Source organism: Bidens hawaiensis, unplaced genomic scaffold, assembly GCF_021521415.1.
Source record: "Bidens hawaiensis isolate Kalapana, Puna unplaced genomic scaffold, B.hawaiensis_p1.1 tig00014037_1, whole genome shotgun sequence".
NCBI classification, from domain to species: Eukaryota; Viridiplantae; Streptophyta; class Magnoliopsida; order Asterales; family Asteraceae; genus Bidens; species Bidens hawaiensis.
Genome location: NW_027492208.1, coordinates 1 through 10,829, shown reverse-complemented (window position 1 = coordinate 10,829; position 10,829 = coordinate 1).

The window sequence follows — 10,829 nt, the reverse complement described above, 5'->3', positions numbered from 1 at the left end:
CAAGATGTCGGTTTTAATAAAATAATGTTTATCTAAAAGTTAATATTAACTATATTAGTTTATAAAATCATTTAATTAATTAAAACACTAAAATAAATAAAAGAAAATATTGATCCTTTTTTATATAACACAAACCGAACTACATCTGGATAATGGGTAAGCGAGCAACAAGCTGCACCGCTATCCCCTTTTGAATCGCAAAGCCTATTCTACTAAATATAAATCCTTGGTTCCTCGGGCTCTGCGAGTCACTGTGGACCGCCTTCTGCACCTGCTCCAAGAAGCGAACCGCCTCGGGAGCTAGGGATCCAAAAGTGTCGAAGGCAAATGGAATGAACACGTGTTGATTCTCCAAACACGATGTCTCATGCTTAGCAACCTTTCTAGACTCCGCTCTCAAAACGCCTGTCCCAGTACGAAGCCACTGTCTCTCAGCCCCACCAACGGGGACACCCCAGTGAGGTCAACACACGCATGCTTACCCCCTGCCCAGCCAAACACAAGAACATCCGCATGACGCAGGGTAGATCTTCCCTCACGCGGATCAGTTAAAAAGTTAACAGGTGCCTCTTTCTTGGCTGAGATCCCGGCACGTCTAAGCACATCCCATAACACATCTCTAACCCAGTCATGACAATACTTGAATCCCGGCAATTCCTTACAGTGGAGGGCATGCTCACCGAATCTATCCAAACAAGCTTTTTTACAAATGGGGCATAATTCATCTAGAGGGAAAAGGGGAATCATAAGCCGGTATTTAAGGATGGCTCTGTATTCAACTGCCGACATCCGTTGCCCAAGACCTTCAATGGGCACAACAGTAAAAAAATCCTGGGCATGAGCCCCCTTGAGACAAGCTTAAACTGCCTTTTGTCTCAGGGTCATATCGAATCACTCCTCCAAATCATGTACGTGTTTACCATAAAGAGCACTCGCCAAGGTTTGTTGAGGTTTCTTGGGGGCGGTCTCCTTATCAGTAAAACCGCCTATATCAAGGTTCGGGAGAGTTGTTCCAATATTACCAAGTGCAAAAGAGTAGTCAGGATCTACCCCCGTAACACCAGCGTTTCGCAGGACGTTGTCCTGCAATTTCCACGACTGAGACCTGGAAGCCACAAATGCATATGCGGAGACATCTTCGGCCGAGAAAATTCCTAAGCCTCCGCAACGCATAGGGAAGGAAGCCAACCTCCCCTGGAGGTCCCCAAAATGCGGTCCTCCACACACAACAATATCTTCAATTGCCCCTCGCAGGCCCGCATCAAAGATGGACACAGCCTCTTTGACATGTTCAGGTTGACAGGTCCGGAGCCCAAACACAAACTTAGCAACCCCCATGCACGAGCGTAACAAAAGGAGCTCACTTTGGGGTTCCCTCAGGTCCGGCAGGCGTTTCATAAGTTCAACCGCCCTCAAAGCTCTTTTAGTTACCAAAGACCGAATAAACCCTGCATCCCGACTAACCACTCCCCCCAAGAGTTTAACTCTCATCGCAGGCCTGCTAATCTCTCCAGGGACTTGAACCGCGGTGGTGGCCCGCTCAAGTCTTGGACACACACACACCAGCCAACTGGGCTGGTGTGTTAGATGGTTAATCAATAAAAACCAAACTTTAAATAAAGAACATGATAAAACCCCTAAAGTGATATAAACCCTAATTATCCAATTGATCACTCAGCTGTTCGTTTGATTAATATACCATAAGGTAAATGATCTGTGGATTATAACGATCAACAAACATATTTAAGTTACCATTTTTTATGAGGAATTGAATGCTAACGAGACGGTGAGGATGTCGGCCATAAACGCTACTAGAACCGCATGATTTAGACTGTAATAATCCAATTCGTTTAGGGGGGTATGATTGTGATGGGTAAAGGATATTATTTGCAAGTTAAGTTGAATTAATTTGATCGTTTACATGTAAATCAAGATCGGGTTTGTGTCGGTTGTGTATAATAGGTATAACGAATCAAATTGATCAATGTAACATTATTAGAAACGTCGGTAGGGTTCACAATATGAAATACAACGATCTCAAAGATAATTTCCATGATTTGCACGAAGATTGTGGTTCAAGATAACTAATTGGGTCCGGGTTTGCGAAATGGGTCATGGGTTTGGTAGCTGGTTAGGGATTACGGGTCATAGTTGATAAAAAATAATAATGTTTGCATCTAAGTCCCTGTAGTTTGAGGGTGGACACATAAAGAGGTAATACTTGTAGTTTGGGTTAAAATCGCCATAAAGTGAAAGTTGAAAATATATAATTTTAAATAATTAAATAACAATAATATTATAATAATTAGATTACTCGATAAACGTGATAGTATTATTGATAAAATTTACCGAATATAAAGCGGGTCGGGTAACGGATATAAATTATAAGTTTGAAAACCCGAGTTGTTACAAGCACCCCTTTCCCTTGTGAAATGAACAATACAAACTAAATGGACATCGTTCCACACATTTGACACCTACACGTCCTCCTCTGCTCTTGTTACTTGTAGAATTGCAAACATTTTTAAAATTTGAGACAACATAATTTCTAACGGCTTCTTTGAAAGCATCCCTAGTAGGGAACTTTATCCCAACAGCCCATTTAAACTTAGAGCAATCAGTTTCTTCACTTACAATTGGAGCATCTTTTTGTGCTTCTTCCCTTGTTGTAACATTCGTTACTTTTCAAACCCCGACCCATTTTAAATTTTCGGTTTTGTTTCTATTTATATTTATATATTTTTATAATATTATTAATTAATCTCAATTTTCGTTAGTGTATTTTATGTGATCATTTCTATGCAATTATACATTTCACCACCCTTGTAGTATTACATACTCATTTAAAACATTCATAATCAAGATCAAATATTTATGTACATGTCCCATGCAATTTACTGTAATTGTTATTTAACTACAACTACTTCTTTTATTATTTATAATTATTATTATTAATTTTATTATTATCATCATCTTTTCATATGTTACTTAACTAATTAAAACTAATGAATGTTTTAATTCAATAAAATTTATTAAAATAGTTAAACCTTTTGAATACCCTATTAAACAATTTTTAATTTGTGTTTTAATTATATTAAATATGATTAATTTTCATAATTTCCTTAAGACATAACAACTTTATATTTTCAATATAAAAGGAGGACAAATCCTCCATTATTTTCACACCTCAATCCATTATTTTCTTAAGTTTAAGAGCACTAGCAAGTAAGTTGTTACCATTTCAAGCATTTTATAGCTTTCGTTTTGATTTTATCTTGAATGTTCATACTTGTACATAAGTTGTTCTTCATGATCATGTTACTTTTATCATAAAAATATATCTTGGTTTTAAGAATCATTATGATCATGGATATCCAAGATGAACACTTAGATTTTTCTAAATCTTGGATCAAGCCTAGTTATTTTGCAAGAACAAACATGAATATATATATTTATCTAAATCTTATAATTCATTGATCATCATAACTTATAAACTTTCTTTTAAATAAGATTATTTATAAAAAATTCTTTTATTTAAAATATTTTACAATAGATATAACATACTTCATATCTTTGAATTAATAATTGAGTAAATTAATTATTGTTTATTTTATTTCAACATAAGTACTATTTATAATTTTCTTTAAAAGAATTCATGCAAAACATTTAAGTTAATTAATTAATTATGTTTCTTGAAAACAAATGTTTAATCATAAGTTGTTATTAATATTATTATTTAATCTTATATTAATAAGTTATAATTATTTGTCTACAAGTCATTTTTCAACTAATAAACATCAAATGATTTATATAAATTATTTTATTCATTTTAGTTAAACTCATTAAAAATCCCCAAGTCCCCATTTGCCATAAGTTAATTAACTTTATAATTCCGGTAGCTAGTCCTTGATTTTTGTATCTTCGTTATTATTTATAGTTTCGTGAGATTCAATTGCTTCGTTTGTTAACTCGCTTTCGGTTATTATTTCAAGTTGTCTCCAATATCAAAGGTGAGTTTCTCACACCCCCTTTTTACCATTTTTTTAAAACTATTTTGGGGGTAGCATATATATCCTATTAAAGATCCAATTTTGATTATTTATTATTTACAAACTACAATTCGCATCATGGACTTGTGTGCTTATTTGCTACTTGCTCAAATATTACGTGCATGGATTTCTTCGATAAGTATGATCATATGCCCCCCTTTGCACTCAGGACCATTGTTTCTAGTGGAAAAGGGACTCCGATCTGAGTACGTTGGTGCACAATCCCAACTGGAAAAGACCTTCATTTATTCTTTACACTCATGGACCATTGTTTCTAGTGTAAAGAACCCTTATGTGTTTTTCACAAGTTTTCATGGAATTGTATGGTTTTTATGTAGTATTTAAACTGTGTGAACTCACCAGCTATTCAATTAGTTGACTTTATTTTATATATATGCTACAGGTACTTTCATTAGAGGATGAAATGAAGAGGATACTAGAAGTTAGGTTATCTAGATAATAAACAAGAAGATGTTTGTTTTGTTCCTTTTCACTTGTGTTTGTTAATTTGAAATAACTTGTGTACTTGATGCTTTGAAATGAATTAATGATAATATTGTCACTTAATAGCGTCACATGTGTTTTGGCCAATCTGTACGTCACACTCAGGCGTTTCCGCTTTAGCCGGGGTGTTACACTTGTAAAACCCCGGCTAAAGCGGAATACGCCCGGGTGTGACGTACAGATTGTCCAAAACACATGTGACACTAATCACTATTAAGTGGCAATAATATCATTAATTCATTCAAAAGCATCAAGTACACAAGTTGTTTCAAACAAGGAAATTACAATGAAATATAAACGTTCGATCCATTCTTATTTAAGATATCCTAGGTCTAGTGTCTTCAACCGTTTAATCCTCTAATAATTATACATGTAACATATATATAAATAATGTCAACCAACTTAATAGTTGGTGAGTTCACACAGTTTAAATAATACATAAAAACCATAGAATTCCATGAAAAGTTATGAAAAGCACATAAGGGTTCTTTACACTAGAATCAAAGGTCCTGAGTGTAAAGAATAAATTAAGGTCTTTTCCAGTTGGGTTTGTTCACCAACGTACTCAGATCAGAGTCCCTTTTCCACTAGAAACAATGGTCCTGAGTGAAAAGGGGGAGTATGATCATAATTATCGAAGAAATCCATGCACGTAATATTGTAGCAAGTAACAAGTAAACACACAAGTCCATGTAACGAATTGTAGTTTGTAAATAAATAAATAAAGGAAATTGAATTGTTGATAGGATATATACGCTACCCCCAAAATAATTAAAAAGAGTAAAAGGGGGTGTGAGAAACTCACCTTTAAATTGGGATGACAAACTTGAAAATGAAACGGAAAGCGCATTATATGAAACCAAATGATCGAATCTCACGAGCTAAAATAACAAGAACACGAGAATTATTAACTAATTTAATGGAATAATATGCCGGTTTTATAGTTCATACGTCTTTATATATATATATATATATATATGTATGTATGTATTGTTACACATTTTAAAGTATATTAATATTTAAGTCTAACGGGTTTTATCAATTTATTATTATAATATTATTTACAAGATTAATAATATTTAAGGAATTTGTCGTTACCGGTATGTTTTATTTTAGTATAAACGTTTGTTGATTTAGAATTTATAAAGTTACAACGACACTATATATATTATCTATATAATTATTTAACGAGTTTTAACGAGCGGTTTGGGTTTGTAAACGTTGAGACTTGAACGAAAATGCTAACAGAAATTAAAACAACTTTTATATAACTATAAAATTAATTTTGTTTATTTTGTATGATTTATAAATATATATTTAATTTATTATAACTAATAAAAATGATTTTCAAAAAATATAAAATGGGTCTGCTGTGACTAGGGGTGTTCACGGTCCGGTTTTCGTGGTTTTTACGTCAAACCGTAACCAAACCGTTAGTTACAGTTTTTTATTTTCGTAAACCAAATCAAACCGTTGAACGTTTAAACCGAACCAAACCGAACCGTTAGTAACGGTTTGGTTTCACGGTTTGGGCTTGTTGAGGCTTTATACAAAATGCCCAAATAATTTATGATATGTAATTATATAGCTCTTCATAATTTACAAAATTTAACAAATACCGTTACAACAATTGATTTATGGATTCTTATTAGAAAATCTTAAAGACAATAAAAGCCTTTACGTTTTAAATTGGGCTTAGCCCACATTTTTTATATTTACTGGTAGTATTTATATTTAATTATTTCTATGTATATTTGTATACACATACATATATAATATAATATATTTAGACAATATATAAAACTAAATCATATGGTCCGGTCCGGTTTATACGGTTAGTTTTGGGTATAAATCGTAAACCAAACCGTTCGTTACGGCTTGAAAATGTTGAAACCAACCAACCGAAAATTAAGAAAGAAAATCAATCGTGAAACCAAACCGATGACCGGTTTGGGTGGTTTCACGGTTTTGAACTGAACCATGAACACCCCTAGCTGTGACCCGGGTTCGAACCTTGGTCTCCATGTCCACACCAAAAATAAACAACCATTGGACCAACTCGTTATGTTGTTAAAAGGATGGAAAGATTTATTTATATATTATACTTCATATTTATCTTATTCACAGAAAATCCTAGGTGTTCAATTCTCCAAAACCATTCCATGTTTAATTGATTTGGGTTAAGGGTTTTATTAGACGGATCAAAACACTAGAAATCAACCTAACAATTACCTCGTATGATGCCGGAATGAGGGCGGACATCGAGTTAGCCGGAACGGAGATTATAAGAACAAGTTGATGATATTAACGAGTTTGTTAGTGTAAAATTATGTTTGTAGCACGTTTAGAAAGATATTAGGGTGCTATTTATAGCCTCAATTAATCTGTTGGGTGATTAAATCGAGTTAATGAAATTTTAATTATTATCCGATGGTTTAGGGTTTAAATCCGAAGGTTGGATGTGTTATTACGTGTAAATAGACTTGATTAAGCATTAAGGTGGTGGTGCAACTAGTTTATAACATTAAAATGGGATTAAAGTTGGCGTTTTGACGTGTTGTATGGTCGCCGGAGTTTTCTGCCGTCGCCGGATTGGGGTCGCCGAAAAAACGAGAAGAAGAGGGGATGGGCGGCTGGGCTGGGGTTGATATTAATATAATATTATAATTTAAATTTCTATTTACACTTTAAGCCCCTCTACTTCTTAAGTATATATAAACTGTTTTCAAACTTTATAAAACTTTAACCCTTGATCCTTACAATTATGCAAAGTTGATTAAAACTTGTTATATTTTTAATATATTTAGATTTCTTACATTTTATACCCGATAGATTTAAACTTTGATTATTTTATAGACTTTTATAGCTCGGAGATTCGTTATTTGAACTAAACAGATAAACAATGAACGAGAAATGACTATAAATCGTCGTAATTAATATTAAATGATAAACGACAAAACGAATTTATTGAAACGACACAACGGGTCGGTTTAACGAATACAAATACGGATATGAATAAAAATTGACAAATGTCACATACCTTTTATGTCATCATCTTCACTGTCTCCAGGTGTGTCAATATCAACATTAGAAACTTCATAACTACTAGATACTTCTTGAATTGCATCAACAGATTGTTTTAGACACTCTTCAAGTAACTTCTTTTTTGATTCAACATATTGCTCATTCACATATTGTAACTTAGCAACTGAGCCTATCCACTCTTCATCATCTTTGTCAGATCCATCATCATCCAAATCACATTTGTAAGACTCATCATCAGAATCATCATCTTCTGAACTCTCTGAATCTAACCCACCACTATCTATTTCATCTTTATTTGTGTCAATTGGTGGTGATTTAAGTGTTGTGTCTGTAACCTTAACTCCTTAGTAACCTTAGATGGTGATTTAAGTGTTGTACATGTATCCTTAGCTGGTGATTTAACTAGTGGAACTTGCTTTCTAGCTGTGAGCTTGGAGTACCTCTTAACCTCTGAACTAGGGTTCAAGCAAGCTTCTGGTTGGCTAATGGGTTGGGATGCAAGGATAATGGGTTGGGCTTGAGAGATAATGGGTTGGGCTGGAGAGAAAATGGTATTGGTTGTGGGTTTCTGATGTACATAGAAATATACATCTTTTCGGCATCAAATAATCTCTAAAAACTGCAATTTCTATCAAATAACATAGTATAAAAGGCTACTTATCATAATAAAACATAATTTCAGGTGAAACCAAGCCCCAAATGAAGAAACAAGCAAAAAGAAGAAGAAAAACAGAAGAAAACACAAGAAAACAAAGAAATACGCCCCCATGCCTCAAGAAACACGCCCCCATGCTTCTGAACACAAGAAAAGACAAAATCTGGAAGCAAAAGCATGAGGCCGTGCCTACCAAACACGAGGCCGTGGACGTAAACACTGAAAAGACAAATAAAGAATTAGCACATGTCGCTAAAAACCACGAGTCCGTGCCTACCAACCACGGGGCCGTGGTCACCTTTCAGAAAAGACAAAACAAATCTGGCACATGTCATAAAAATGCACGGGGGCGTGCCTACGTATGCACGGGGCCGTGCCTCACACTCCAGATTGCCTATAAATAGTGGCTCATGTTGCACTCATTTGGTGGCCTTGAAAAGAATTCTATCCAGTCCTCTCTTATAAAAACACACACTAACACTCATATCGAAGATCTAGTGAGGAGTTTGAAGGCTTTGAGGTCATCACCATCAACCATCATCATCAACCATCATCACCATCATTAAGAAGGAAGACTCATCTACATTTGGTTAGATTGTTCCAAGTTTAATCATGTATTTGTTATTATCATTCATCTTAATGTTTATCATCATGCTCATTATGAGCTAAACACCTTTTACCATCTAAAATCTATGAAGAAGCGTTGTTTTACTTGATAATTAATCAAGACATGTGGTGTAGTCTAGTAAACTACATGGTTATATTACAATTATCTTTTGATAAGAAATGTTTCACCATCTTAAATCACTAATTCAAAGTTGGTGGTTGTCAATTCTATTGGCAATCGTTCATGATCGATTCATGTTCTTGAAAGATAGAAATACTTTGATACATTAACGAAACATGGATCCTTATATTGTACTTAGAAATGATGAGATATAAGTTATGATATATTTTTCTAAGTCTTGGTAATCCGAAAATAGCTTTGCTTAGGATATCATTTTAGTTAAAGAAATCATATGTTAACGGAATGTGTAATTATAACCTACATAAATCAACCAAGGGGAGGTTGTGTGATGAACTACAACCACCCGAAGTTGTTAGAATTGGTATTTGAGAAATCGAAGTCAATCCTAATCTTTCTACTTTACAAAACTACTTGCCAACTTAAATTGACATCATTGAGATGGCATGACATTAGGAAAGGGTGGACTTTAAAATGTGCATGCTATCTCCTTAGTGCCAAATATGCTCACTTAAGGTTTAAGGAGCTATTTATCATATATTGCTATGGCAAGTTTATCACATGTCCAAATATTAATTATCAATGCTAAAATGAAGTGGATTCTTGATCTTAGATGGTAACATTCACATAATTGAACAACTCGTTTAGAATCTCTTGTCTTGGTCACCTATATATTATATATAAGTATTTATATTTTATAAAGGTTCAAAAATTAACCCCAAAATGATTAAAACCTCCGATTAAAGTAAAGCAACGATTTATTGTTAGAAACCTTTGTGTTCACGGATCGATACTTGGTTCTTACCAATACTATTCTACATATACGATAGGTACACTTGCCTATTTTGTGTGTGTTTAGTCTTTGTAGAAATCACTTTATAAATTTAAAACACGATCTTGTGCAGAAGCAAATCATCCCATCCTTCCTATCTTATACAAGCCGCGCACACGCACATCAGTTTCCTTAACTAATCAGTTTGAACATATAAAACCATACCTTGTGCAGACGTGGAACTAGAACCAATCAAAGACAACAACTCAAAGACTTCTTTATTACTAACTAATAGTTTTAAACGACCATCATCAGAAATCTTGCAAATACAACCAAAGACCATCTTTCGATTCATATGAACCATACTCCTTTGCATACTCCAGTGGCTCAAAGTAAGAAAGTTTGTCAACATCTTACATTAATGAAGCTTTTTTTCCACCAACATACCTTAACCTTAATATCGGTGGTGCAACTTCAAATGCTCCATTAGTGTGGAAGGAAACCTTTATTTGATTATTCGTTGTTAAAAATTAGGACTTGTTGCTTGTTCGTCTTTCGATTGATTGGAATGCATGCACCTAGGGTTCTTGAGTTGAGAGAATTTGGGAATTTAGAGGGGGCGTGTCGGGTGTATAATTGGAGATTTTGATGTTAAGTATAATGTTAAGTATAATGTTAAGTATAAGGTTACATCCACGTAAGCTGCCGTGTCATATGTTTTTGACAAGTATGATGGGCACGTCAACAATTACATAACGGAGTTAGTACTCCGTTAGTCACGGACAGGTGGAAGAAACATATGTAAAAGTTGGGATCGTTGGCAGCCAAAATGAAAATTGGGAACAGCGCCAACAAAAATGTAATAGTTGGGACCAATAAAACTAATTTTCCTTTTTTTACTATAAAATTGTTTCTTAGTTATCAATAATATTAATTTTTTAAATCAGATATGAATTTTAGTATATCCCTATTTTATAGGATTTTCATATCAAATGATTAATTTTTAATCTAATGAGATGTTATAACATGTTTAAGGGCTATCTGGGTTTGATGAGACTT